General features: G+C 42.6%; 1 long non-coding RNA gene across 1 annotated transcript in view; it reads left to right on the plus strand.

Annotated features, from left to right (window-relative positions):
• Nucleotides 1-294: 294 nt before the first annotated feature.
• Nucleotides 295-25,589, plus strand: part of LOC121399159 — a 47,629-nt gene continuing 22,334 nt past the window's right edge. The window contains exons 1-2 of the long non-coding RNA XR_005964785.1: nt 295-436; nt 23,566-23,673. This is a non-coding gene — a long non-coding RNA (uncharacterized LOC121399159). The remainder of the gene's footprint in view (nt 437-23,565; nt 23,674-25,589) is intronic.

A 25,589-nucleotide genomic window follows, 5' to 3' on the forward strand; every position in this document is an offset into this window, starting at 1 on the left:
CTGTATTCATATTTTCTCCAGTGCTGCAATTCTTTTTTAAAGTATATAGATAAAGATCATATCTAGGCACACTTGATAAGGCACTAAAATATAGGCTTTGAACAGAGTAATTCTGCTTCATCTACAATACAAAGTATTTAAAAGCATTTTTTACAGATCCCACAAAGAGCTGAGCTGTAAAAGTCTGCCACACAATCTGAGCACCTTCTCTACAGACAAAGACCCTAGGCTTGTGCATTTCCTCTGATATTAATATATTATACCAATAAAATAAGAGTTCTCAGAATCTTTATTTGTGCATTTATGGTTGAAATGTACTTTTTCCTTTTTATGTATTTGTTATGTAGATGGCAAAAAGCAAGGGAGAGACAACAGAAATTGCTTGCAGAATTCGCCTCAGGGCAAAAAAACTTCATGGAAACAGCAATGGATGTTGGTATGTCAATCTTTTTCTGATGGAGAATTACTTCAGTTATGAAATATCAAATGCTTTGTCCTTAGTAGAGATGTCGCGAACTGTTCGCCGGCGAACTTGTTCGCGCGAACATCGGGTGTTCGCGCTCGCCGGAAGTTCGCGAACGTCGCGCGACGTTCGCCATTTTGGGTTCGCCATTGTTGGCGCTTTTTTTTGCCCTCTCACCCCAGACCAGCAGGTACATGGCAGCCAATCAGGAAGCTCTCCCCTGGACCACTCCCCTTCCCTATAAAAACCGAAGCCCTGCAGCGTTTTTTCACTCTGCCTGTGTGTGCTGAAGAGATAGTGTAGGGAGAGAGCTGCTGCCTGTTAGTGATTTCAGGGACAGTTGAAAGTTTGCTGGCTAGTAATCGTTTTGATACTGCTCTGTTATTGGAGGGACAGAAGTCTGCAGGGGTTTGAGGGACATTTAAGCTTAGGTAGCTTTGCTGGCTAGTAATCTACCTTCTACTGCAGTGCTCTGTATGTAGCTGCAGTGGGCAGCTGTCCTGCTTCTGATCTCATCTGCTGACTGCTGCAATAACAGTAGTCCTTGTAAGGACTGCTTTTATTTATTTTTTTGTTGTTTTACTACTACTACTACTACTACTACTATAAGAGCCCAGTGCTATTAGTCTAGCAGTGTTGGGGAGTGGGACTGGTGTGCTAATCTGCTGCTCCTAGTAGTTCAGCAGCACCAACTTTAATTTTTTTTTTTTAATATTCATTTTTTTTTTATTTTACTTTTTTTATTTTACTACCGCTGTAGTAGTGTATAAGTTGACCTTTTAGGCATTATTTGCCCTGTAGGCATTATTTGCACACTGTTTTCTTCAACCCGCCATCGAGCTGTGTGACCTTGTTCACATTCTGTCTAAATATCCATAATATTACCGTCTCCAGAAAAAACACCGGAGTCACTTTTTTCAAGCAGCCATAATATATTTTACGTAATCCGTATCCACCGCTGTAGTAGTGTATACGTTGGCCTTGTAGGCATTATTTGCACACTGTTTTCTTCAACCCGCCATCGAGCTGTGTGACCTTGTTCCCATTCTGTCTAAATATCCATAATATTACCGTCTCCAGAAAAAACACCGGAGTCACTTTTTTCAAGCAGCATTCATATATTTTACGTAATCCGTATCCACCGCTGTAGTAGTGTATACGTTGGCCTTGTAGGCATTATTTGCACAGTGTTTTCTTCAACCCGCCATCGAGCTGTGTGAGCTTGTTCACATTTTGTCTAAATATTGATAATATTATCGTCTCTAGAAAAACCACTTGAGTTACTTTTTTTCAAGCAGCATTCATATATTTTACGTAATCCGTATCCACCGCTGTAGTAGTGTATACGTTGACCTTGTAGGCATTATTTGCACACTGTTTTCTTCAACCCGCCATCGAGCTGTGTGACCTTGTTCACATTTTGTCTAAATATTGATAATATTATCGTCTCTAGAAAAACCACTTGAGTTACTTTTTTTCAAGCAGCATTCATATATTTTACGTAATCCGTATCCACCGCTGTAGTAGTGTATACGTTGACCTTGTAGGCATTATTTGCACACTGTTTTCTTCAACCCGCCATCGAGCTGTGTGACCTTGTTCCCATTCTGTCTAAATATCCATAATATTACCGTCTCCAGAAAAAACACCGGAGTCACTTTTTTCAAGCAGCATTCATATATTTTACGTAATCCGTATCCACCGCTGTAGTAGTGTATACGTTGGCCTTGTAGGCATTATTTGCACACTGTTTTCTTCAACCCCCCATCGAGCTGTGTGACCTTGTTCCCATTCTGTCTAAATATCCATAATATTACCGTCTCCAGAAAAAACACCGGAGTCACTTTTTTCAAGCAGCATTCATATATTTTACGTAATCCGTATCCACCGCTGTAGTAGTGTATACGTTGGCCTTGTAGGCATTATTTGCACACTGTTTTCTTCAACCCGCCATCGAGCTGTGTGACCTTGTTCCCATTCTGTCTAAATATCCATAATATTACCGTCTCCAGAAAAAACACCGGAGTCACTTTTTTCAAGCAGCATTCATATATTTACGTAATCCGTATCCACCGCTGTAGTAGTGTATACGTTGGCCTTGTAGGCATTATTTGCACAGTGTTTTCTTCAACCCGCCATCTAGCTGTGTGTATTATCGTTTCCAGAAAAACCAACTGAGTTTTTGTTGTTGTTGTTGTTTTTTTAAAAATAATGCCAGGCAAAGGCAGGCCGCCACGCAGAGGCCGTGCTAGGGGCCGTGCTGCTATGCAATCCTGTGGCCCTAGCAAATTGCCCAGTTTTAAAAAGCCAATGACCCTGAACTCCCAAAATGCTGAAGAGGTAGTTGACTGGCTTACACAGCACACCCCATCCTCTACCGTTTCTAACTTTACCACAACATCCTCCTCATCCTCCACTGCTATGGCCACCCCACGTAACACTTCCTCCACCACCGGTGCCCCTTCTTCACTGGGGTCAGAGGAGTTATTTTCCAATGAGTTTCTTGAACTGAGTAATGCGCAACCATTATTGCCAGAAGAAGATGAAGGAGATGAGGACCTTACACCAGATTTAATTCTGGCAGAGAACACGATAGAGATGGACATAATGAGTGATGAGGAGGAGGTCCCCGCTGCTGCTTCCTTCTGTGATGTGTCAGAAGAAATTGATGCATCTGAGGAGAATGATGATGAGGAGATTGATGTTTTGTGGGTGCCTAGTAGAAGAGAGCAAGAGGAGGGTAGTTCAGATGGAGAGACGGAGAGTCAGAGAGGCAGTAGGAGAATAAGACTTAGAAGAAGCAGGGAGGACAGCCCGCAGGGATCAGCAGGGCAACAACATGTATCGGCACCTGTGTTCAGCCGGCCAACGCACCCGCCATTGCCGCCAATACCGCCAACTCCGCCAACTTCTACTGTTACCGCCAGATCGCACACTTCCAAAAAGTCAGCAGTGTGGGATTTTTTTAATGTGTGTGCCTCTGACAAAAGCATTGTAATTTGCAATGAGTGCAGTCAGAAACTGAGCCTTGGTAAGCCCAACAGCCACATAGGTACAACTTCTATGCGAAGGCACATGAGCGGCAAGCACAAAGCACTTTGGGAGCAACACCTCAAAGGCAACAGGCAAACTAAAAGCCACACTCCTTCTGGTCCAGCATCTTACTGCTCTACCTCTGCTCTCCTTGACCCGTCTGAACCACCCTCCACTCCGCCTTCCACCTTGACCACCTGTTCCCATTCCCAGTCATCTGCCACCAGCCAAGTTTCTGTGAAGGCCATGTTTGAGCGTAAGAAGCCAATGTCTGACTGTCACCCCCTTGCCGGCGTCTGACAGCTGGCTTGTCTGCACTCTTAGCCCGCCAGCTTTTACCATACCAGCTGGTGGACTCTGAGGCCTTCCGCAAATTTGTAGCAATTGGGACACCGCAGTGGAAGGTACCCAGCCGCAATTTTTTTTCTAAAAAGGGAATACCACACCTGTACCAACATGTGCAGAGCCAAGTTACCGCATCTCTGTCACTTAGTGTTGGGCCAAAGGTCCATATGACTACTGACGCATGGTCCTCCAAGCATGGTCAGGGCAGGTATGTCACCTACACTGCCCACTGGGTGAACTTGGTAATGGCTGGGAAGCAGGGAATGGGTAGCTCAACAACAACAGTGGAGTTGGTGTCACCGCCACGGATTGCACGCGGTTCTGCCACCACCTCTACTCCTCCATCGCTCTCTACCTCGTCTTCTTCTTCTTCTTACTCTGCTGCTGGGTCCTCCTTCTCCTCCTCCACACCTGTGCACCCCCAGCTCCCCCTAGGCTATTCGACGTGCCAGGTACGCCGTTGTCACGCTGTCTTGGGGATGACGTGCCTGGAAAGCAAAAACCATACCGGATCTGTACTCCTGTCATCTCTGCAGTCACAGGCCGATCGGTGGCTGACCCCACACCAACTGCAGATCGGAAAAGTGGTGTGTGACAATGGAAGCAATCTGTTGGCAGCGTTGAGACTAGGCAATTTAACACATGTGCCCTGCATGGCACATGTGTTAAATTTAATAGTCCAACGTTTTGTCTCCAAGTACCCAGGATTCCAGGACGTTCTCACCCAGTCCAGAAAGGTGTCGGCCCATTTCAGACGTTCCTACACAGCCATGGCACGCCTTGCTGACATTCAGCAGCGCTACAACATGCCAGTCAGGCGTTTGATTTCTGACAGCCAGACTCGCTGGAATTCAACGCTCCTTATGTTGGAACGTCTGCTGCAACAACAAAGGGCCGTCAACGAGTACCTTTTTGAACTGGGTGGTAGGACTGGATCTGCACAGCTGGGGATTTTTTTCCCCCGTTACTGGGTGCTTATGCGCGATGCCTGCAGGCTCATGCGACCTTTTGAAGAGGTGACAAATATGGTCAGTCGCACCGAAGGCACCATCAGCGACCTAATACCCTTCGCTTTCTTCCTGGAGCGTGCCGTGCGACGAGTGACAGATGAGGCTGTAGACCAGCGTGACGAGGAGCTGGAAGCGCACGATTTCTGGTCGGAATCACCAGAACGAACCCAGGCACCTGCTGCAACGCAGGGAGAGGTGCCAGAAGTGGAGTCAGAGGAGGAAGGTGGCTTTGTGGAGGAGGAGGAGGAGGACCAACAGGAGCAGGCTTCCCAGGGGGCTAGTGGTGACCTTTTGGGGACCCCTGGTCTTGTACGTGGCTGGGGGGAGGAGACCGTGGATGATGCAGTCCTTGATAATGAGGAAGCGGAGATGGATAGCTCTGCATCCAACCTTGTGAGAATGGGGTCTTTCATGCTGTCATGCCTGTTGAAGGACCCCCGTATCAAGAGGCTTAAGGAGAAGGACCTGTACTGGGTCGCAACGCTACTAGACCCTCGGTACAAGCATAAAGTGTCAGAAATGTTACCAACATACCACAAGTCCGAAAAGATGCGGCATTTACAAACCAGCCTGCAAAACATGTTGTACAATGCTTTTAAGGGTGATGTCACTTCAGGAACTCATCAACATTCCAGGGGCAGAGGTGCCAGTAATCCTGCCACGAGCACACCTGCAAGGACAAAGCCCTTTGGCCAGTCTGTAACGTCAGACATGCAAATGTTTTTCTGTCCAAGGCAGCGCCACAACCCTTCTGGATCCACCCTCAAAGAACGCCTCGACCGGCAGGTAGCGGACTACCTGGCATTAACTGCAGATATCGACACTCTGAGGAGCGATGAACCCCTGGACTACTGGGTGCGCAGGCTTGATCTGTGGCCAGAGCTGTCACAATTTGCCATGAACCTCTTGTCTTGCCCAGCCTCAAGTGTGCTCTCAGAAAGGACCTTCAGTGCAGCAGGAGGGATTGTAACTGAGAAGAGAACTCGCCTAGGTCACAAAAGTGTCGATTACCTGACCTTTATTAAAATGAATGAGGGGTGGATCTCGGAGGGTTACTGCACGCCGGAAGACTTGTTCTGACTTCTATGCAGCTGTCCTTCTCTTCAAGCCTCATGACTCCACACACAGCTGTCCTTTAGCGTCCTCCTCCTCCCTCCGCCACCGTTACAAACTAGGGTGCAAACCCTACTGGTTTAATTTTTTCTGGCCTCTGTGCTTCAGTGGCTGCAACCAAAAAAACTGGGCAAACAATGTCTACAAGGTCAACGTATGGCAAAAAATGACTATTTTCAGCATTTATATGGCATATTTTTTCTGGCAACTGTGCTTCAGTGGCTGCATCCAAAAAAATGCATATTTTCTGCATTTATATGGCATAATTTTTCTGGCCTCTGTGCTTCAGTGGCTGCAACCAAAAAAATGCATATTTTCTGCATTTATATGGCATAATTTTTCTGGCCTCTGTGCTTCAGTGGCTGCAACCAAAAAAATTTATATTTTCAGCATTTATATGGCATAATTTTTCTGGCAACTGTGCTTCAGTGGCTGCGACCAAAAAAATGACTATTTTCAGCATTTATATGGCATATTTTTTCTGGCCTCTGTGCTTCAGTGGCTGCGGCCAAAAAAACTGGGCAAACAATGCCTACAAGGTCAACGACGTTGACCTTGTAGGCATTGTTTGCCCAGTTTTTTTGGCCGCAGCCACTGAAGCACAGAGGCCAGAAAAAATATGCCATATAAATGCTGAAAATAGTCATTTTTTGCCATACGTTGACTCAACGTATATGGCAAAAAATGACTATTTTCAGCATTTATATGGCATATTTTTTCTGGCAACTGTGCTTCAGTGGCTGCGACCAAAAAAATGCATATTTTCTGCATTTATATGGCATAATTTTTCTGGCCTCTGTGCTTCAGTGGCTGCAACCAAAAAAGTTTATATTTTCAGCATTTATATGGCATAATTTTTCTGTCAACTGTGCTTCAGTGGCTGCGACCAAAAAAATGCATATTTTCTGCATTTATATGGCATAATTTTTCTGGCCTCTGTGCTTCAGTGGCTGCAACCAAAAAAATTTATATTTTCAGCATTTATATGGCATAATTTTTCTGGCAACTGTGCTTCAGTGGCTGCGTCCAAAAAAACTGGGCAAACAATGTCTACAAGGTCAACGTATGGCGAAAAATGACTATTTTCAGCATTTATATGGCATATTTTTTCTGGCAACTGTGCTTCAGTGGCTGCGTCCAAAAAAACTGGGCAAACAATGCCTACAAGGTCAACGTATGCAGTTGTTTAAAGAGAACAGTAGATTACTAGCCAGCAAAGCTACCTAAGCTAAAATGTCCCTCAAATCCCTGCAGACTTCTGTCCCTCCAATACAGAGCAGTATCAAGCAGATTACTAGCCAGCAAACTTACTATCATCTGTCCCTGAAATCACTAACAGCTCTCCCCCTACACTATCTCTTCCAAGCACACACAGGCAGATTTTTCAGATACATTTTTGCCCTTGATCCCCCTCTGGCATGCCACTGTCCAGGTCGTTGCACCCTTTAAACAACTTTAAAATCATTTTTCTGGCCAGAAATGTCTTTTCTAGATGTTAAAGTTCGCCTTCCCATTGAAGTCTATGGGGTTCGCGAACCGCTCGCGTTTTTGCGCAAGTTCGCGAATATGTTCGCGAACTTTTTTTCCGACGTTCGCTACATCCCTAGTCCTTAGGCCGGCTGTCTGATTGATGTAAAGAGCAGAGCCGTGTTCCACCCTTTCTTACGCTGTTTGGGGTGAAAGCAAGGACACGAGCAGCTAAAAAAATAACCCTAAATAAATTCTATCTCTGGTTTATGTGCAGAAAGAGAAACAAGTGTTCAGTGATGTGTTAAAAATGTTTGATTGTGGGAAAGAATTCTATCTATTTGATGTTGCATTTGGTTGCACACAATGCATTGTGGCCAGCCATTAGGGATGTCGCGGACTGTTCGCCGGCGAACTTGTTCGCGCGAACATCGACCGTTCGCGTCCGCCGAATGTTCGCGAACGTAACGCAACGTTCGCCAATTTGGGTTCGCCTTAGCTGGCGCTTTTTTTTGCCATTTCTCCCCCAAACCAGCAGATACATGGCAGCCAATCAGGAAGCTCTCCCTCCTGGACCACCCCCACACCCCCTGGACCACTCCCCTTCCATATATAAACTGAAGCCCTGCAGCGTTTTTTCATTCTGCCTGTGTGTGCTTGGAAGAGCTAGTGTAGGGAGAGAGCTGTTAGTGATTTGAGGGACAGTTGATAGTAACTTTGCTGGCTAGTAATCTACTTGATATTGCTCTGTATTGTAGGGACAGAACTCTGCAGGGATTTGAGGGACATTTTAGGTTAGGTAGCTTTGCTGGCTAGTAATCTACCTTCTACTGCAGTGCTCTGTATGTAGCTGCTGTGGGCAGCTGTCTGTCCTGCTGCTGATCTCTCATCTGCATCTGTTCTTCAAACCACTGCCACCTAGCTGTGTGAGCTTTTTCACATTCTGTCTAAATATCAATAATAATACCGTCTCCAGAAACACCACCTGAGTGACGTAGTGTGATTTCTGCCCTTTACAGCACAAAACGCAGCGCTGTGTCAACAATGGATTTTTTAGAAACATATTTGCCCTTGATCCCCCTCTGGCATGCCACTGTCCAGGTCGTTGCACCCTTTAAACAACTTTAAAATCATTTTTCTGGCCAGAAATGTCTTTTCTAGCTTTTAAAATTCGCCTTCCCATTGAAGTCTATGGGGTTCGCAACGTTCGCGAACCGTTCGCATTTTTGTCCGGACGTTCGCGAACATGTCCGCGAACATTTTTTCCGACGTTCGCTACATCCCTACCAGCCATTTCTAATTTATTAAACTGAATTGACGGCAGTCACTCACACTGAAAATCTGTCTGGATAATGTCACCCGTTAAAATTATTATTAATTATCAAGTATTTGATAACATATTGCCCATTAACTTAGTTTAGACTTTAAGCCTCACGAAGGCAGGGACTGATGTGAATAATGTATGATTTCTGTAAATTACTGCAGCCATACATGGGCAGATATTGTTGGTGCTCTGCAAATTATCCTATTGGCTTAACGATCATTTGAAAACACAATTCGCCCACCCATGGTAGCATGATAGCTCTGCTATAATACATACTAACACAAGTAGCCCTGTGAATTAAATTATATTCCTCAGTTTCCACCAATTTTTTTTTAGGTTACCACCTCTTCTTCAGCCAGGGCAAAGGCTATCTGCAGTGTGCAGGTATGGGGTACTGGTGCTAAGGGCTAAGCAGAAGAAGCCCTGAGTAAGTGGAGGTTGAGCTTTTGGCTTAGCGCTTCTGGCCATGGGAAGGAGCACTGAAACAGTATGATTGTTCCAAGCAGGATCAAGTAGTAAGCCCAGTTAACGGTATTTGTTGCTTGTTTTACTTTTTTTTCACCTTTTTTTGCTCACCTTCATTCCTAAAATTTTCATCTTTTTTTATATTACTGCTTACACATGATAAAGGAAATTCCACTGCACAAACATGCCTAAGATTTTTCTCAGACATAGGAACATCTCACTGGCCAAGGAAGAAAAAGAGCCGTAGAGATAATAAGGTGAACATATAAAGGAACTAGAACTTAAAAACAGTAGAGGTTATAACCAAAAGTAGCTATATGCATAGCATGGGTGTGTGGGGGGGTCAGAAAGGGAGGACAAAGATTTAAAGAAATCATTTTGCATATAAAGATTTGGGAAAATAATTGAATAATTTATAATAATAATAAAGAGTGGGAGAATAATTTACTAAGCACTTCTCCATCATGTCCCCTGTTTATGGCTCTCTTAGAAGAGACTCACTGTGAAAGTACATGCTCTTGCTTCATTCCCCCTTCCCCCAGAAAAAAACCCATGGTAAAGTCAGACATGCACTGTAATAGTCAGCACAAAAATGGATATACATTTGGGCATATGGAGAAGGATGGCATTAGTGTGTTGCAATCTTCTCTCTAGGCCCCCATTATGATCCGTTTGTTTAAGGGGCAAAAAATATTGTAAAGGGGCCTATGGAGGAGTGGACCGCACCAAAACTGTCCTTTCCCAACGGCAAATCGAAACTCTCTGATAGATAGATATGCTTATATTCATCCAGATATCAGTTATCTAACCAACAAAAGAGCTGCTGCTATTAGTGATGGGCAAATTTATTCGCCAGGTGCAAATTTGTGGCGAATTTGCCCATTTCAACACCAGCGAATGAATTTGCAAATTTGCAGTGAAAATCTATGTTTGTAAATGAGATAAAGGGCAACTGTCACCAAACAGATCCCCTTGCTGAAATGATAATATTGCATTATCCTGTTATACTATGTAGACATAAATAGAATATTGTATTTCACAAACTGTTGGAAAGCAAGCAATTTGAATATGGGTTTGTTGGCAGCCAGCAGTGTTTCCCTCCAGGAATGACAGGCAGTTATTTCTGCAGATATGCTGCAGGGCAGACAATATGCACACATTTTTGAAGGAGATGACACCAATTTACTGAACCAGTTAGAAAATTAAAGAGTTTTCACTTGTCTTTTGAGAATACACTTGCTGGGCCTGGGCTAGATATATTAGTCTGCTAATAGCTCCTTCGGTGCTAGGGGACTATCTTGACATAAAATGTTTAGCAAAAGGAAAATATTGCTTCCAGCAACATTGTATAAACTGTATTTAGCATTTTAAAGCCCATTTTAACAAGCTGTGTGACCTCAGCTGCTTGAACCCAGTTGGGAGAACACTTAGAATGATGTATTATTGAACTTAGCATCACTACTACACAAAATATATCATATCGATCTGTACAGGGAGAATAATGTTTTGATTCCTATGGGGTTATTTATTAAACTCCGAATGGTAAAAACCTGAAAAATTTGAGGGTTTTTTTTGCTATAAAATTCCGTTTTTTTGTGGTGGAAAAGAAAAAACCTTGAATTTTTCGAGATTTATTATTCTCGAATGCTGCAAAAAGTCAGAATTTGAAAAATACTCCATTTTCAACCTGTTGAGGTCCTGTAGCAGTGAATAGCAGAGGTCCTATTTGCAATTTGAAGATATTATTGTCTGCTCTGGGTTTCTTACGATAATCCGAACATTTAGGCTTTTTTCATGAAAAAAATTCGAACTTTTTGGGCATTGAATACAAAAAATTTGGATTTTTCACAAGAATCAAAAAAAAGTTATGGTTTTCATGAGACAATCTGAAAAAGTTGTTTTTTTGCCGATTATTCTGTGGGTTTTTTTTAATGAAAAATTAGGGTCGATCATGGATTCTAGTTCGGATTTTAGCAAATAACCACCCTAGTGTTCAGTGGAAATGTTCTTATTTAAGTGTGTTCTTTTTTTAACTGCTCCTTTTGATCTAGATTGGTTGTTTTTGTTAATAATATTATAGAAGATGTGCTATTCATTGTGTAAATAAATTTTTCTTTATCAGTACTGTGATGATGAGCTGATTCAGGTGATCGTCTGATTGCTTTCTGAACCTTTCCCTAAGGCTAATGTCACATGGCGCTCAGCAGAGAAATCCCCCTAACACTCTGAACCACCTGTGCGGGCAGCCATTGATTTAAACGCATCCACCAGTCAGTGCGCACATTAGGCAGACATCACTGAAGTCAATAGCTGCTTCACCTATTACTGAAAATTTGTTTTCCCCCACCACAACCACATCTGACATTACAGCTCACAGAATGCCTTAACCTTGATAATATGTTAACATTTGCTGAGATTTGTAGTCTACCAACAATAAAGTGGGTAAGCAGTGCAGTAACACAGGTTTTAGTGTCTTTTTTAGACAGGGCCAGAACTAGGGGTCAGCAGAAGAGGCACCTCCCTAGGGCACAGCGATGTGGGTGCCTGTTCAAGATTCTTCTGCCTACCCCTAGTTCCTATTCGTTCCCATCTGCAGCTCTCGCCTTCCCCTCTGTCCTCCCCTCCCCTCTATCCCTCCCCTCTGTCCATTCCCTCTACTCTGCATCTCCCCTCTCCTCTGTCTCTCCCCTTACGTTTCCCCGGACCTTTTAGTTGCCCTTCCCGTTTTCATGGGGCACACACACACAAGCGGGGGGGGGCGCTAGCCAACCGAGTTGCCTACGGTGCGCGGTCAGCTAGATCTGCTTTTTTTTTTTTAAAGGTTTTTATTTTTGTATTTCACAACAAACAACACACACAGTAACATGTACAGTTAGGCTACGACAATCCAAAAGCAATTATACAGCAAAGTAGATTGACAAGTAGTATGAGCATACAGCATAGATCCGTAAGTGGGTAAGGGGAGGGGGGGCATTCCGGACCCAGGACGTTGATTTGTTAAGAAAGCACAACGCTTGGGGGCTGCTTCTGAGTTGGCGTCTAGCCAGGGGTCCCAGACCCTTTCAAATTTGCGGGGACAACGTCTGGCTTAATATGTGAGTTTGATGACAGGTAGTTTATTATTCACCAACTGTACCCATTGTTTAGTTGTAGGTGCCTGAGGGCTCATCCACTTCATTGCAACAAGCTTCTTTGCATAAAAATACATGGTTTTAAGCAGTATTCTAGTTTTGTTCAGGGGGACCACCTCATCAACAAGCCCTAGGAGGCACACCTCTGGGGTTAGTACACCCGGGAGGAGCAACTGATCCGAAAGATATTTTACCACTCCAGTCCAGAACTCATGGACTAGCGGACAGGTCCACAATAGGTGGAAGAACCCAGCATCTGGGGCCTGACATTTGGGGCATGTGGCATTGGGGTTCCTGCCCATCATTTTAAGTCTCAGTGGGGTGATATAGGTCCTATGCAGGATTCGATACTGAACCATCTTGTCCCTAGTAGAAATCAGAAAATCATACACTCCCTCAACAGTATCTTCCCACATTGCGTCGTCTAAGTGAGGGATGTCCACAACCCATTTACCCTTTACCTTCCCAAATGGATTGCCTAGAGCTGGGATCAGGGATTTGTAGAGGTCAGATACTAACTTTTTAGGGCTAGAGTCCCATAGTCTGCATTCATACTGTGGAACCATAGTAGAGATCGATTGTGAGCCAAATTGGGACACAAATGCACGCCGCAGTTGGAGATACCTATATATCTGGATTGTGGGCTGGTTCAGTTTCTCTTTAAGTTGGGACAAAGTAGGGAAGTTATCATCAATTAGCAAGTCGTTCAATTGTCTAATCACCAGTCTAGGCCAATAGTGGATATCTGGCAATTGTGTTAGTTGTTGAAGGTTTGAGTTCCTCCACAATGGGGCATTAGGTGAAGGTGTAGGGCTGTTTTGGGTCATCATTTTCCGAACTATAGCCCATATTCTTTGTGGGATTGTCAGCACTGGTGGCAGCTCAGGGGTATCTTTGCTTCTCCTGTAAGGGGCGTTTCGAATTGCCTCCAGGGAGCCTGCTATAGAGGCATGAAGTGCAGTTAGCGTGTTCTCTGGGTCTGGGCAGAACCAGTTGTGTATATACATTAATTGTGAGGCATAATAATAATATCGGAGATGTGGGAGGGCAAGGCCACCCTTTTCCTGAGGGGCCATAAGTGAGAGCTTGCTGATCCTAGGGGATTTGTGGGCCCATACCTAGGGGAGTAAGATAGAGTCTATGTGTTTGTGTACCTGGGGGGCAATCCACACTGGGGCATGTTGCATCACATACATATATTTGGGTAAGACAATCATTTTGAACAAGTTCACCCTGCCCCACACCGTGAGAGGAAGGCGCTCCCATTGACCTGCTCTATTTTTGAATGACTGTGTCACTGGTTCAATATTGTCCGCCACATAATCATCAAGTTTGTTTGATATGGTAACCCCTAGGTACTTAAATTTCGACACCCACCTCAGTCCCAGGATCTCCCCTTCATTACGGGGAGCTTCAATAGAGAAAAGGCTAGACTTGCTCTCGTTTACCACCAGGCCGCTGAAGGTGCCAAAGTGATCAGTCAATTCTAACGCCTTGTGCAACGAGTTTTCGGGATCCGCTAAGAATAGAAGGATATCATCCGCATATAGGGCTATCTTTTCTTCTAATCTCCCATACTTAAGCCCAACCACGTTGGGTGCTTGGCGTAGCATTATGGCCAGGGGCTCTATCGCCAGAGCAAATAGTAGGGGGGAAAGTGGGCATCCCTGTCTGGTACCACGGGATAGAGGAAAGGCTCTAGAGAGGGTGTTATTGACCTGTATACGGGCAGTCGGAGAGCGATAGAGTAGCTGAATCCAGTTTATGAAATTGCAGCCTATCCCAAAATTCTCTAATACCTTCCACAAATAGGACCACTCGATTGAGTCGAATGCCTTGGTGGCATCCAGGGATGCTAGCGTTCTGGTGCCCCCATTACTATGTTCAATTTGGAGGTGGGAGTACAGCCGCCTTAGGTTAATGGACGTGCTTTTGTTGGGCATAAAGCCAGTTTGGTCTGGGTGAACCAACGTAGCTATCACTTTATTTAGGCGCTGGGATAATATTTTCGCTAAGACTTTCACATCCGTATTAATAAGAGAGATGGGGCGGTAGGAGTCACAAGATTCAGGATCTTTTCCCTCTTTAAGTATAAGAATGATGGTGGCAGTGTAGAAGGATTGAGGAAGTGACCCTGCCTCTTTGGCCTTAACTAATGTGGCATGGAGTTTTGGAGTGAGCTGGTCACTAAGAAAGCGGTACCAGGCGGCCGGTAGACCATCCGGTCCAGGGGTTTTCCCTGGGGATAGGCTACCAATTGCTTCTGCCACTTCACCCAAGGTTATGGGGGCATCTAGATAAGAGGACTCCGCAGGGCTAAGCCTAGGGAAGGTAATGCCTTGTAGGTATTGGACTAATTCTGCCTTGGAATAGGAGGCGTGTGCGGAATAGAGGTCCTGGTAGTAGGTTGCAAATACGTCTGCAATGTCCTCCGCCCTCGTCATATAATTACCAGCGGTAGTTTTGATTCGAGCTATCATTGTGGGGGGGTTGTTAAGTTTAGCCAGATACGCCAGGGTCTTGCCATTTTTGTCCCCTTGATCAAATATCTTTTGGTTGATATACAGTAACTTTTTCCGAGTGGCGTTAGTTTGCGCTAACTCGAGGTCTCTCTGGGCAGTGATCAGCTGCTGATGACTTCCTACAGTGCCTTGTACACAGTAGGCTTTTTCGGCTGTGAGGACTTTGTCTGCAGCCTCATCAATTGCCTGCTTAGCTACTGCTCGCGCTCTGGCAATTGCTGAGATTAGCGTGCCCCTGGCTACTGCCTTGGAGGTTTCCCATAAAACATCAGTTTGTGCTGAGTGGGAGTTAGTCTCCCAGTATTCATCGTATCCCTTGGTACAGGACTCAGCCACTTCGGCGTTGTTGAGCCATAGGGGAGAGAGTCTCCACTGGAAGTGCTTGGCCCGGGGTGTGACACTAAATACTAGATATAGTGGGGCGTGATCAGATAGGGCCCTTGGGAGGTATGTGGCTTCCGTAACCCATTGGGCGAAGTCTGGGGTGCCCAAGGCCATATCTATGCGGGACAATGAACCCTTACCCACAGAGTGGCATGAAAACTGTTTTTCTGCGGGGAATTTGTGCCTCCAGATGTCTTTCAACCCCACCGCTTCCATCCACTGATTGAGTGGGGAGGTTGGCGCTGAGGAGGCATGTAACCTATCTAACGTTTGATCGAGCACCGTATTAAAATCTCCTGTGACACAGATTGGGCATGGTAAGTAATCAGAGAGTTTAGTAAAAATGAGGTCTAACAGATCCAGTTTGAAGGGAGGAGGCATGTATATATTGACTATGACCAGCTCCTGATTATTAACTTTACAATGGAGGATTACAAATCTACCAAAGTGGTCAGTATTAACACTTAGCAATTCATACTGTATGTTCTTGCGTACCAATATAGACACCCCTCTGGAATATGTGGAGTAGGAGGCATGATATACCTGATTAACCCATCTCTTTTTTAGGGCCATCAATTTTTGACCAACCAGGTGGGTCTCCTGTAATAAGAGGATGTCAGGTTTGTATTCCCAACATAGTCAAACACGAGTGCCCTTTTGAATTTGGAGTTTAACCCACGCACATTCCACGATAGTAATTTTACATCCCCCATAGTTTGCGTCTACTAGAATTAATGCCAGGGTCCTGCCATTTACTCCAGAGTGTCTGTATCCCCTCCTCCGCCCACACAGTTGATAGGAGAACAAGTACATAACCAGCTGAACATAACAAATAACACACAAGAGACACCCCAACTGTTCCCCTAACCCACCCTGCCCGACTATACCATATAGACGGCCTGTACCCCGAACTGGTTCCCATTAGAAGAGTTAACAAGTGGTAAGTTCTTGAAGTGCTTCCATGCCGACCGCACTGGGGAGCAGGGACAACAGCCCCCTGTTGCAGCGAATACACCATTGCTTTTGCATGGAACTGGACTGCTGTTGAAGTTTTGCAAGTGGTAGTGGGATAACAAGGGAAAACTGAAAAAAGGGGGGGGAGCATACGCACCAGCGTGGGCCACTTGCTGTCACCGAGAAGGCATCAGTGGTCATTCGGGCCATTCCTTAAAGAAACAATGAGGCTTGACAGAGGCAGTCTTAGTGCTCAGGACGAAGGACAGAATAAATGTGTAGGGGGGGGTCATGCCCCTCCGCATATGGGAACCCAAGGGACTATTAGACATAATTAGTACTAAACCAAGTACTGATGCTCGATGATAATGAGACGGCCTTGTGCGTCACTGTGTTTTGTCTAGTAGTCTGCGGGGGGGCAAGCATGACTCCCAGGGTAAAGTCTGCCAAAAAAGGGGGGAAAACCCTCAAACAGAGCTATGGGGCCCCAAACAAATTAGCAATCAGTCTCTGACACGTATACTCACACACCCTCCAGGGCTGCATTACTGTCGACGAGGCGGACTGTGGAGTGGGCTGTTCTGTTGCCTCCGCATATTAAGCCATTGGTCTGCTTCTGAGGGGGATCCAAAAAACCGTGTAGAATCGCCATCTACGATCCGCAGCTTTGCAGGATAAATGAGCGAGTAAGTTATTCCCGCTTCTCGCATCCTTCTCTTGACACCTTGAAAAGAGGCGCGTTGTTTTTGTACCGCCGGCGAGTAGTCTGGGTAGAGGCTGACAGGAGACCCATTCCAGGTAATCGGGCCCTTCTTCCTGGCTGCTACTAGCGCCGCATCCCTGTCCCTATAATTCAGAAACCGCATGATGAACGGCCTTGGGTTTGCGCCAAGCGTCAGAGGCCTTGTGGGGATGCGGTGCGCACGTTCGATTATCAGGACTTGTGAGAAGGTATTCGCTCCCAGGTTCTCCTTCATCCAGTTCTCAGCAAAGGTTTCTGGGGCAGTGCCTTCGGTTTTCTCAGGTAGCCCTACCATGCGCAAATTGTTGCGGCGGTTTCTGTTTTCCAGGTCTTCAGCCCGGTTGGTAAGGATCTGTACTTGTTGCCGCAGCTGGGCGATGTCATCAGGGATGGGACGCACTGTGTCCTCTAACTCCGACACTCGCCGTTCTGCCTCTGCTGTACGCTCTCGGAGGTTCTGGAAGTCCTGGCGCAGAAGCGAAAGATCCACCTTGATGGTTTCAAGCTGTGCGGTTGTGGACGCATGAGTGCCTTTAATCGCCATGAGAATCTCTGCGTTGGTAGGCTCAGGCACTGCGGAGTCAGAGTTGTTACAGTCTGACACTGGATTTGGCGGGTCCGCGTCTGCGGCCTTGTCAGCGTCCTGAGAAGCCATCTTGGCCACTCCCCCAGCTTGATCTGCTTTTAGATACATACTTGTACCCGTACATGTTCCTTTGCAACCCGCGGTGTGCACTGTTGCATGGTTTCCCTAGCTTTTAGGGAAAGGTTATCAAACTTCATCTGCCACAAGTATGTCCACAAACCAAAGATAAGCAAGAAAACAATACAGAAGTACCCCTTTATAAGAAATTAAAAATAAATAAATCTTGGTTGATGGAATTCAATATGATTTTCATACAAATTGTAAATATACTTAGGATAATTCGATTTTTTTCATTCTGCTCATTATTCAAGGGTGTTTTTAGTCGCTGAAAAATATCTCGCCACAAGTATTGCTGAATGAACCCAAAAATAGCAGGAGATTCATTGCTGCACAGCTGAGCATTTTTTTTTTTCAATAAAGGTTAGAACTGTTATCAAACGATAATAGAGTGCAGGGAAAATGCGTCATAGAGCAGTCACCCTTGTGTGAAAATAGATTCTATTTTTCTCTGGGCTTTGAATGCCAGGCCTTCCCTTCATGTGACGATGTAAGCATTCCCCATTGCCACTGTACGAATGACAAACCTTTCTTCTTGTGCTACTTCATATTAATATACTATTAAATATAATCCTCAAAATGAGTGTTTTTGTACCCAGCAGGTGTGTTCAAACACAAACCTAACTTAATGACTTGTGTAAAAAAAAAAAACAGTTTATAATTTCTATGGCACTTACTTCGCAGATGGAATCATTTCTAATGATGTTACATGGGAAAATTAACTTTCAGTTTCTTTTTCATTTTACAGAAAATTAAGTTTTTAATTAACCATATTTTTTGCATATTTTGCATTTCAATGATTACTTGATCTAATTAGCCACTATTACTTTATGATTCTGTAGCACAATTATAATAAACTATTGACCTGGCAAGCACTCTGCACATCTTTGGGGAGCACTTTGTTTTCTGTGTCCAAAAAAGTATATAACAGGCTCATGATTAATAGGAAGAAGCTTCCCAAGAAAGCCAAATAAATGTAGGTTTTCTCAGGAAAGATGCCTACAAATACAGCATGCGCTTGAGTAGGTAATATAGTTCAGGCCCCATGAAACAATTAGTCCTATGTGTAGCATATGTAGCTTTTGTATCAGAATTATTGCGCCAGATTGAATGTATTACTTTTTTGTGTTTAGTAGGTGCCAAATAGTACTTATTTGCCTCTTCTACTGCCAGGAAATTAAAACAATCTAAAAGGAACATTTTCAGTAAATGAACATGTATTTATCTGAAATATTCCTCCTTCCCTTTTCCTTCATATTGAATAGAATCACTTGAAAGTGATGCGGCAATTGTTGCAGCTGTGCAGCAAGTGTCAGAACCAATATATAATTGTGTTATATGTGGACAGAGTGGCCCATCTACAGAGGATCACCCTCTAGGGCTTGTAGTTCTACTTCAGGCATCTTCTGGTACGTCTGGGATACTTTATAGCTCCTGTAATGCATTAATATGTTATATGGCATATGCTTAAAGGGGATGTAAAGGCAAAAAAGTAAAATCCCATTTTTACTTTCTTTCATGAAAAAGAAACCTATATCCAATATACTTTAATTAAAAAATGTGTGCCCTTTTATAAGAAATCTGACTGTATGCAGTGAAATTATTCCTTCATTTACTTGCTCTAACTCCTGTGGATAGGAAACTTCAGACGGTCCCTAACTGCTCTGCAGGGAAATTATCATACAGCAGGGGGCAACCCCCCACCTTACTTCCCAGCCGTGCAGAAGTCAGCAGCTTTGTTTGTTTCCCTGAAGAGCAGTCTGCGACTGTATAGAGATTCGTATTGGATTTTATTTTTGCCTTTATATCTCCTTTAATGTTTCCAACTCCAGTGGCAGGGGCACAGATCATGGAGCCAGATTTAAACCGATAAAGTGGGATTCTCAGTGAAGGATTATTTTGCTGCAGCCACTGGTTCTGCAGAGTTAGAGACAGTTTGTATTAAACAATACAAAAACTATATAATCCATGTTAGATTACATGACAACACAGGATCCAGTGCAAACTGCATATTGTGATTATTAATCAGTCTTGCTGTAGCGGCTTCTGACAGATATTATCTGACTTGTGCTGTTTTGATAATTTATGACGATCCCTAAGCAGCCCAGACCAAACTGAGCATGTGCATAGTCTTGGTCTTGCAAAGAAGTTAGGCTTCTGGTGCAGTAAGTTCATGTTTATGTTTAGTATACAAAATACAGCATTTCTAGCATTATTCTATTTTAGACTTAGTTCCCCTTAAGTTGGCAGTGATCAACACAATTAGCGCTACTTTTTTTTATATATTTTTTTAATAATGGCTTATTCTGAGAATTACACACATCCTTTAACATTATATTTACAGATCAGAATATTATGAGTTATGCCATAGCCTTTTGAGCGTTAATATAAACCAGCTAATCTTTTATCTTTTATACATAATTATTTTACTCTCCGTTCATCCAGCTAGTTTAATGGTAGATATAAATGTGCGGGCTGTAGAAACTACCGACCACAGAAGAGGAGCAAATATACCAAGAGGGCACATGTGCTGCAGCTAATGATGTCAAACTTACAATATTACAGAGATACTTTAAAGATGTAAGTAGTTATAACTAAGCTTCCAAATATTTCCAAGGATTAAGTTGGGCCTGTTCAGCCCAACTGTTCAGCTCATGGGTCTTGCACATTTTGGGCCAGCATACACATGTTTACAGATATAGGAAAACTTTGGTTTATGGGCAGGTCATCAATAGTTCATAGAATAAATCAACTTAATTCACATTCAGTCTGGGTTTTCATTTGTATCCGGTGTATTCTTTTCAGAGATCTCATGGTGTGCCCTTGACCTAACTGGTCTTCAGACGGAGTCCCCCTCCCTCTTCTCCAGCCCCCACAGTTTAGGAGCCACTGCCCTTAAGAAATGAAAAACTTTAAATTCGAATATCGAATTCGAAGTTTTTTCACCGAATTTGGCAATCCTACCATTGAATAAAAATCGTTCGATCGAACAATTAAATCGTTTGGATCGAACGATTCAAATGATTTTAGAGTACGATGGAAGGATTTTTATTCGACGTGTAAAGACTTAGAAAAAGTTTTAGAAAGGTCCCCATAGGCTAACATAGCAATTCGGCAGGTTTAATTTTGCGAAGTATCGAAGTCGAAGTTTTTTTAAAGAGACAGTACTTCGATTATGAAATGGTCGAATATTTGAACGATTTTTACTCCGTAAGTAAATTCGAAGTCGTAGTATCCTATTCGATTGTTGTATCCAAATAAGTACTTCGAAATTCGAACTTTTTCGCACTTTTTGTACTTCGAAAATTCACTCGAACCTTAGTAAATCTACCCCTTAACTGTCCCTTGTTACTTTAATAATATGGTAATGTTTTACATATAGTTCAGTTGGTCCATTCTGTTATATAAACAATACAAAACACACACCGCCTAACTAAATAGATATTCTTTGGCTCAGAAAAGATTTCAACACAGTGTGACAGCAGATTTGTGTTTTTTCTGTTTATTTTTGTAGGGGGTATGAATATAACCTTCAGATAACATATTGCTTTGTATCGTGTCTATTTTTACCCTAAGGTAGCTGGTGTAATCTCCAAATAGCTGTATTTAACCTCTGCTGTCACAAGAAAATAGATCATTTGTACCCCCAGATGTATTTTCCTGTATGTGACACATGGAAGTGATGAAGCATGAGCCACACATATACAATTACTCACATATGGCGCTGGTTGTGTATGATCATCACTGTGCAACTGTAAACCTGCCACTGATAATATAGGTGTATGATATTGATTCACCTTATGGGACAGAGCATTTGCACCTTGTCTATTAAATGAGTGGTTCACCTTTAAGTTAACTTTTAGTATGTTATAGAATGGCCAATTCTAAACAAGTTTTCCATTAATCTTTCTTATTTATCTTTCGTAGTTTTTGAATTATTTTCCTTCTTTTTCTGAGTCTTTCCAGCTTTCAAATGGGGGTCATTGACCCCATCTAAAAAGACAAATGCTCTATAAGGTTACAGAAGTATTGTTATTACTCATCTTTCTGTTCATGGCCTCTCCTATTCATGTCCCAGTCTCTTGTTCGGATCAATGCATGGTTGCCAGGGTAATTTGGACACTAGCAACCAGATTGCTGAAAATGCAAAGTAGATCGCTGCTGAATAAAATGCTAAATAACACAAAAACCACAAATAATAAACAGTCTATATAAAAATTATATATATATATATATATAAAATATGTGAGATACTACATTCTGAAGGGACCCATTACAGGTTGGCTGCTTGAATATTAACTCCAGTCAGTAGTAGCTTATTATATGTGACACTCCATTAAATTAATGTGTATGAGTTGCTGAGGAGCATTTCTTAAGGATTTACAAGTTTAATTAAAACAAGGCACTTTTCTTAATGATGTCTATTCCTGTTTGTATTTGCCAATTTTCTATGCCTGTGCTTCTATTTTTATTTCTTTATTTCTCACCCAATACAATATTTAATCATTTGGCAATTTTAACATAGTTTTTTAAATTTCAATTGAAAACCGTATTTTTCTGTTTATATTCTCTGCTCTCCTGGCTATGACTCTTGAAATAATAATAGTCAAATCAACTGGACATGAAAAAAATAAATAAATAAAGCAAGTCCAGTTGAAATTACATTTAAAAATAACTTCAAAACCATTGAAATTGCTAATGAATGTATATTAGAAGTTGCTTAGAATTTAACTTTCTTTCATTATGCAAGAACAGTTTTTGGTTCTAAGCATAAAATTGTACGTCTTATGTTCAGTTATTTATTTAACATTTAAGCAAACAAGAGTATATGTTATTAAATATTGAATGTTTTTGTGAATTAAGTCTAGTGCCACACAAGGCTGGGTTTATAAGCAGGTGTCGAAATATAAGCCTTAAAAATGGTAGGGTTTTTCCTTATTCTTCTTGTCAGTTCCGGCTAATAAAATTATACTGTGTAGTACATTCAGTACTGCTTGTGGAACTCTGAAAACATTCTTATCCTCAGCTGGGCAGCTTATTTATTCTCAGGGATAGCAACTACTCACTGATTGGATATTAACCCAAAAAGTGCACCACAAGCAGCTTCTTTAAGAGAGAGAGAGGCAGACTCCTGCAGCGTGGCTGATGTGTAAGCAGCTGAAAGTCGCCCACACGCTGTTAACATTTGATTTGCTCTTGCTGGTTGCTAAATTGTTTGGGAGTGTCAGCAGTGATTTTTTTTTTATTTGGTACCGTTTAAAACTGTGAGCCACTGAATCCTAAAGTTTAGTCACCAGAAAAATTCTATTTTTATTATGCTTTTTGTTTTATGCAGTTTTTACACTGACAATAGTAGGAATGCCGTGAGTTTGGGAAGTTTTCAGTACGTTCCAAACCGTATTTATGAAGGTGATGTACTATTTTATTATTGCTTTTTATGTAATGCTGTTAGTGCAGTGCTTTGCAGAGACTGATAATCCTTTTCTCCAGTGTAGCTTTCAGGAGGCCCGAGAGTGTGCGGACCCGGGTGCGATCGTACCCCTGGTAGTTCCGTCACTGGTGCAACCGTGTAATTTACACCAAACATTGCCATTTGAACTCCAGTACCTAGTGAAGTCTAAATTAATGGCATCATTTTAGGTATTCAATCAAAGGATCCTTTTGACAAGGTTATATAAACAGTATCTGCTCGTACAGTATATACAGTACAGTAGATGTTTCTACAGTATATATGCTTCCAAATGCTGTATGCTGTGCACACACGTTTCTTTTATTATATGACTCTCAAGGTAACACGCCACTTCTTAAACCTACAATGCATTAGAAATTATATGTATTTTATGTGGGTGTATCTATATCTATCTCATTATTGGTCTATGGATAATATATATTTCTTTGTTTTCTTTAAGAGCTCCTGTCTTCAGTCAGTATCAGTCGGTTGGGAAGGTGGCGTCTATGTTCAGACCTGTGGCCATACTCATATTGACTGCCATAAATCGTATATGGAATCCTTACGGGTAAATGTTATGTTTTTATCTCAGTGGTTAGTGCAGCATGAACATCCCCAATTTGGCCAGTCTTTCCTCATAGCTAAGATTTTCCATACCTTTCACCAGCTTAGTTGCCCTTCTCTGGACCCTCTCTAATTCAATAATGCCCTGTTTGAGCGCTGGAAACCAAACCCATACAACATATTCTAGATGGGGCCTTACCAGTGCTCTATACAGTGGAAGAACGACCCCCTCCTCCCGTGACTCTATGCCCCTTTTAATACAGCTTAAGACCTTATTTGCCCTTGATGCTGCTGACTTGCATTGCTTGAGTGGCATGCAGAATGCTGATACTGTCTTGTGGAGGGGTTTTGGAACCTGGTTGCAAATTTTGTGGCGGTCTAGTTCTGTATAAAGGTGATGCATATGCTCCTCTTTATTAATTTTGCATACTAAGGCGATTGAGAGGAGGTGGGTAGTCTTGCAAGGGTTTGCAGTGTGCAAATAATTAGTTAATCTTTCACTTTGGTGAACGGACTCTACACCTTATTGTGCTGTTGCCATGACAAAGTCAATAAGAAAAAATTTTTTGCACATGTAAAGAGAATATTATTTACAATTGTCTCTTTTTGCTCAATACTTTTGTCTACACACTATTTCCATTGCTGGGAGAAGTTATGTAAGTGCATTGAAGATTGCCATAGAAGCAGAAAATTCCCCTCAGACAGCTGCCCTTATCAGCACAAACCAGATGGAGTGCTAAGCCCGAGCATTATCAATTTTAAATTACCTTTTTTTTTTCACTGAAAAAACGAAAGGATTAAAACATTCCTTCAGAAACTGGTGGCATAAGCTGCAAAAACTCAAGCTATGTTAATACATCGATTACTTGCTTTTTATTTATTTATTTTCTGACTTATGTAAAAATAGCTGCACACAAAAAAAATGCAGAGGACAATCTTTCTGACATAAGGTTTCAAAAATAAATCAGAAATATTTCAAAGTACATGAAAGCCTAGTTAAGCCATAAGCCCCCAAGTGTTTAAATCTGTAATGTCATATACACGGGGGAAGCACTTCAACCACCGGTGTAACAACTATTCTGTAAAGCATTTATAAAGTAAATAGGAATTGCAGTATTTGATTTCTGTAAACAACATAATTCTGTCCTCGTGTCCTCATTGTTTCACCCATTTGCCAACCACTACAAATTGGTTGTCAAATAGGTGACTGCAAAAAAAAAAACCTTTCATGTTTATTTAGGCCCTCAGGGTGTAAATAAATATATAACCAGCAAACCGTTTTATAGAATTCATTTTCAGTCACGTTTTTTGGAAGCAGTGTCTTTATTAAGTCAATTAAAACACTTGTTAAAGACACTCCTCTTCTGTATGTTTCACAGCAGTGGTAATGAGATGTCTTTACTGTGATTAAGCACAGCACTCCATAGTCGCCTTGTAAGAATTGTTAACTTTGTTGATTAGATATTGCTTTAAATGGGATGTGATGTCTCCGGTGTGCTTTTTACAGGAGAGGGTATCGGAGAAAACAGTCAGAACAAATAGGTCAAGTACTGTTTTAGTAGATTGAGCTGGAAGGGTTTACTGCTCTGGGGAAATGTAAATTAAGAATGATTGATAGACCTGCCAGCGGCAGCCTCTTAAAGAGTGAGGCAGTATGACTTTGTGAACGATTCGTTTTTTTCACTACCAACAACACATACTTGCTTCAATTGGTGGGATACTTAAAGCCAATCAACAATAGTGTTTAGCCGCACACCACTTACTTGCTTGCTGGGTGCATCCGTATCCCTGGCAGCCTCCAAGCCAAATATTATACAGATATGTGAAGTGGGAAGGAGCACACCAAAAATGTCCAGGCAATGCCTTAATTCATATGCAGATTTATTGAGTGCACAAGCTTTCGGGGTCAGAACCCCTTCT

This window comes from Xenopus laevis, chromosome 9_10S (genome assembly GCF_017654675.1).
Source record: "Xenopus laevis strain J_2021 chromosome 9_10S, Xenopus_laevis_v10.1, whole genome shotgun sequence".
NCBI lineage: Eukaryota > Metazoa > Chordata > Amphibia > Anura > Pipidae > Xenopus > Xenopus laevis.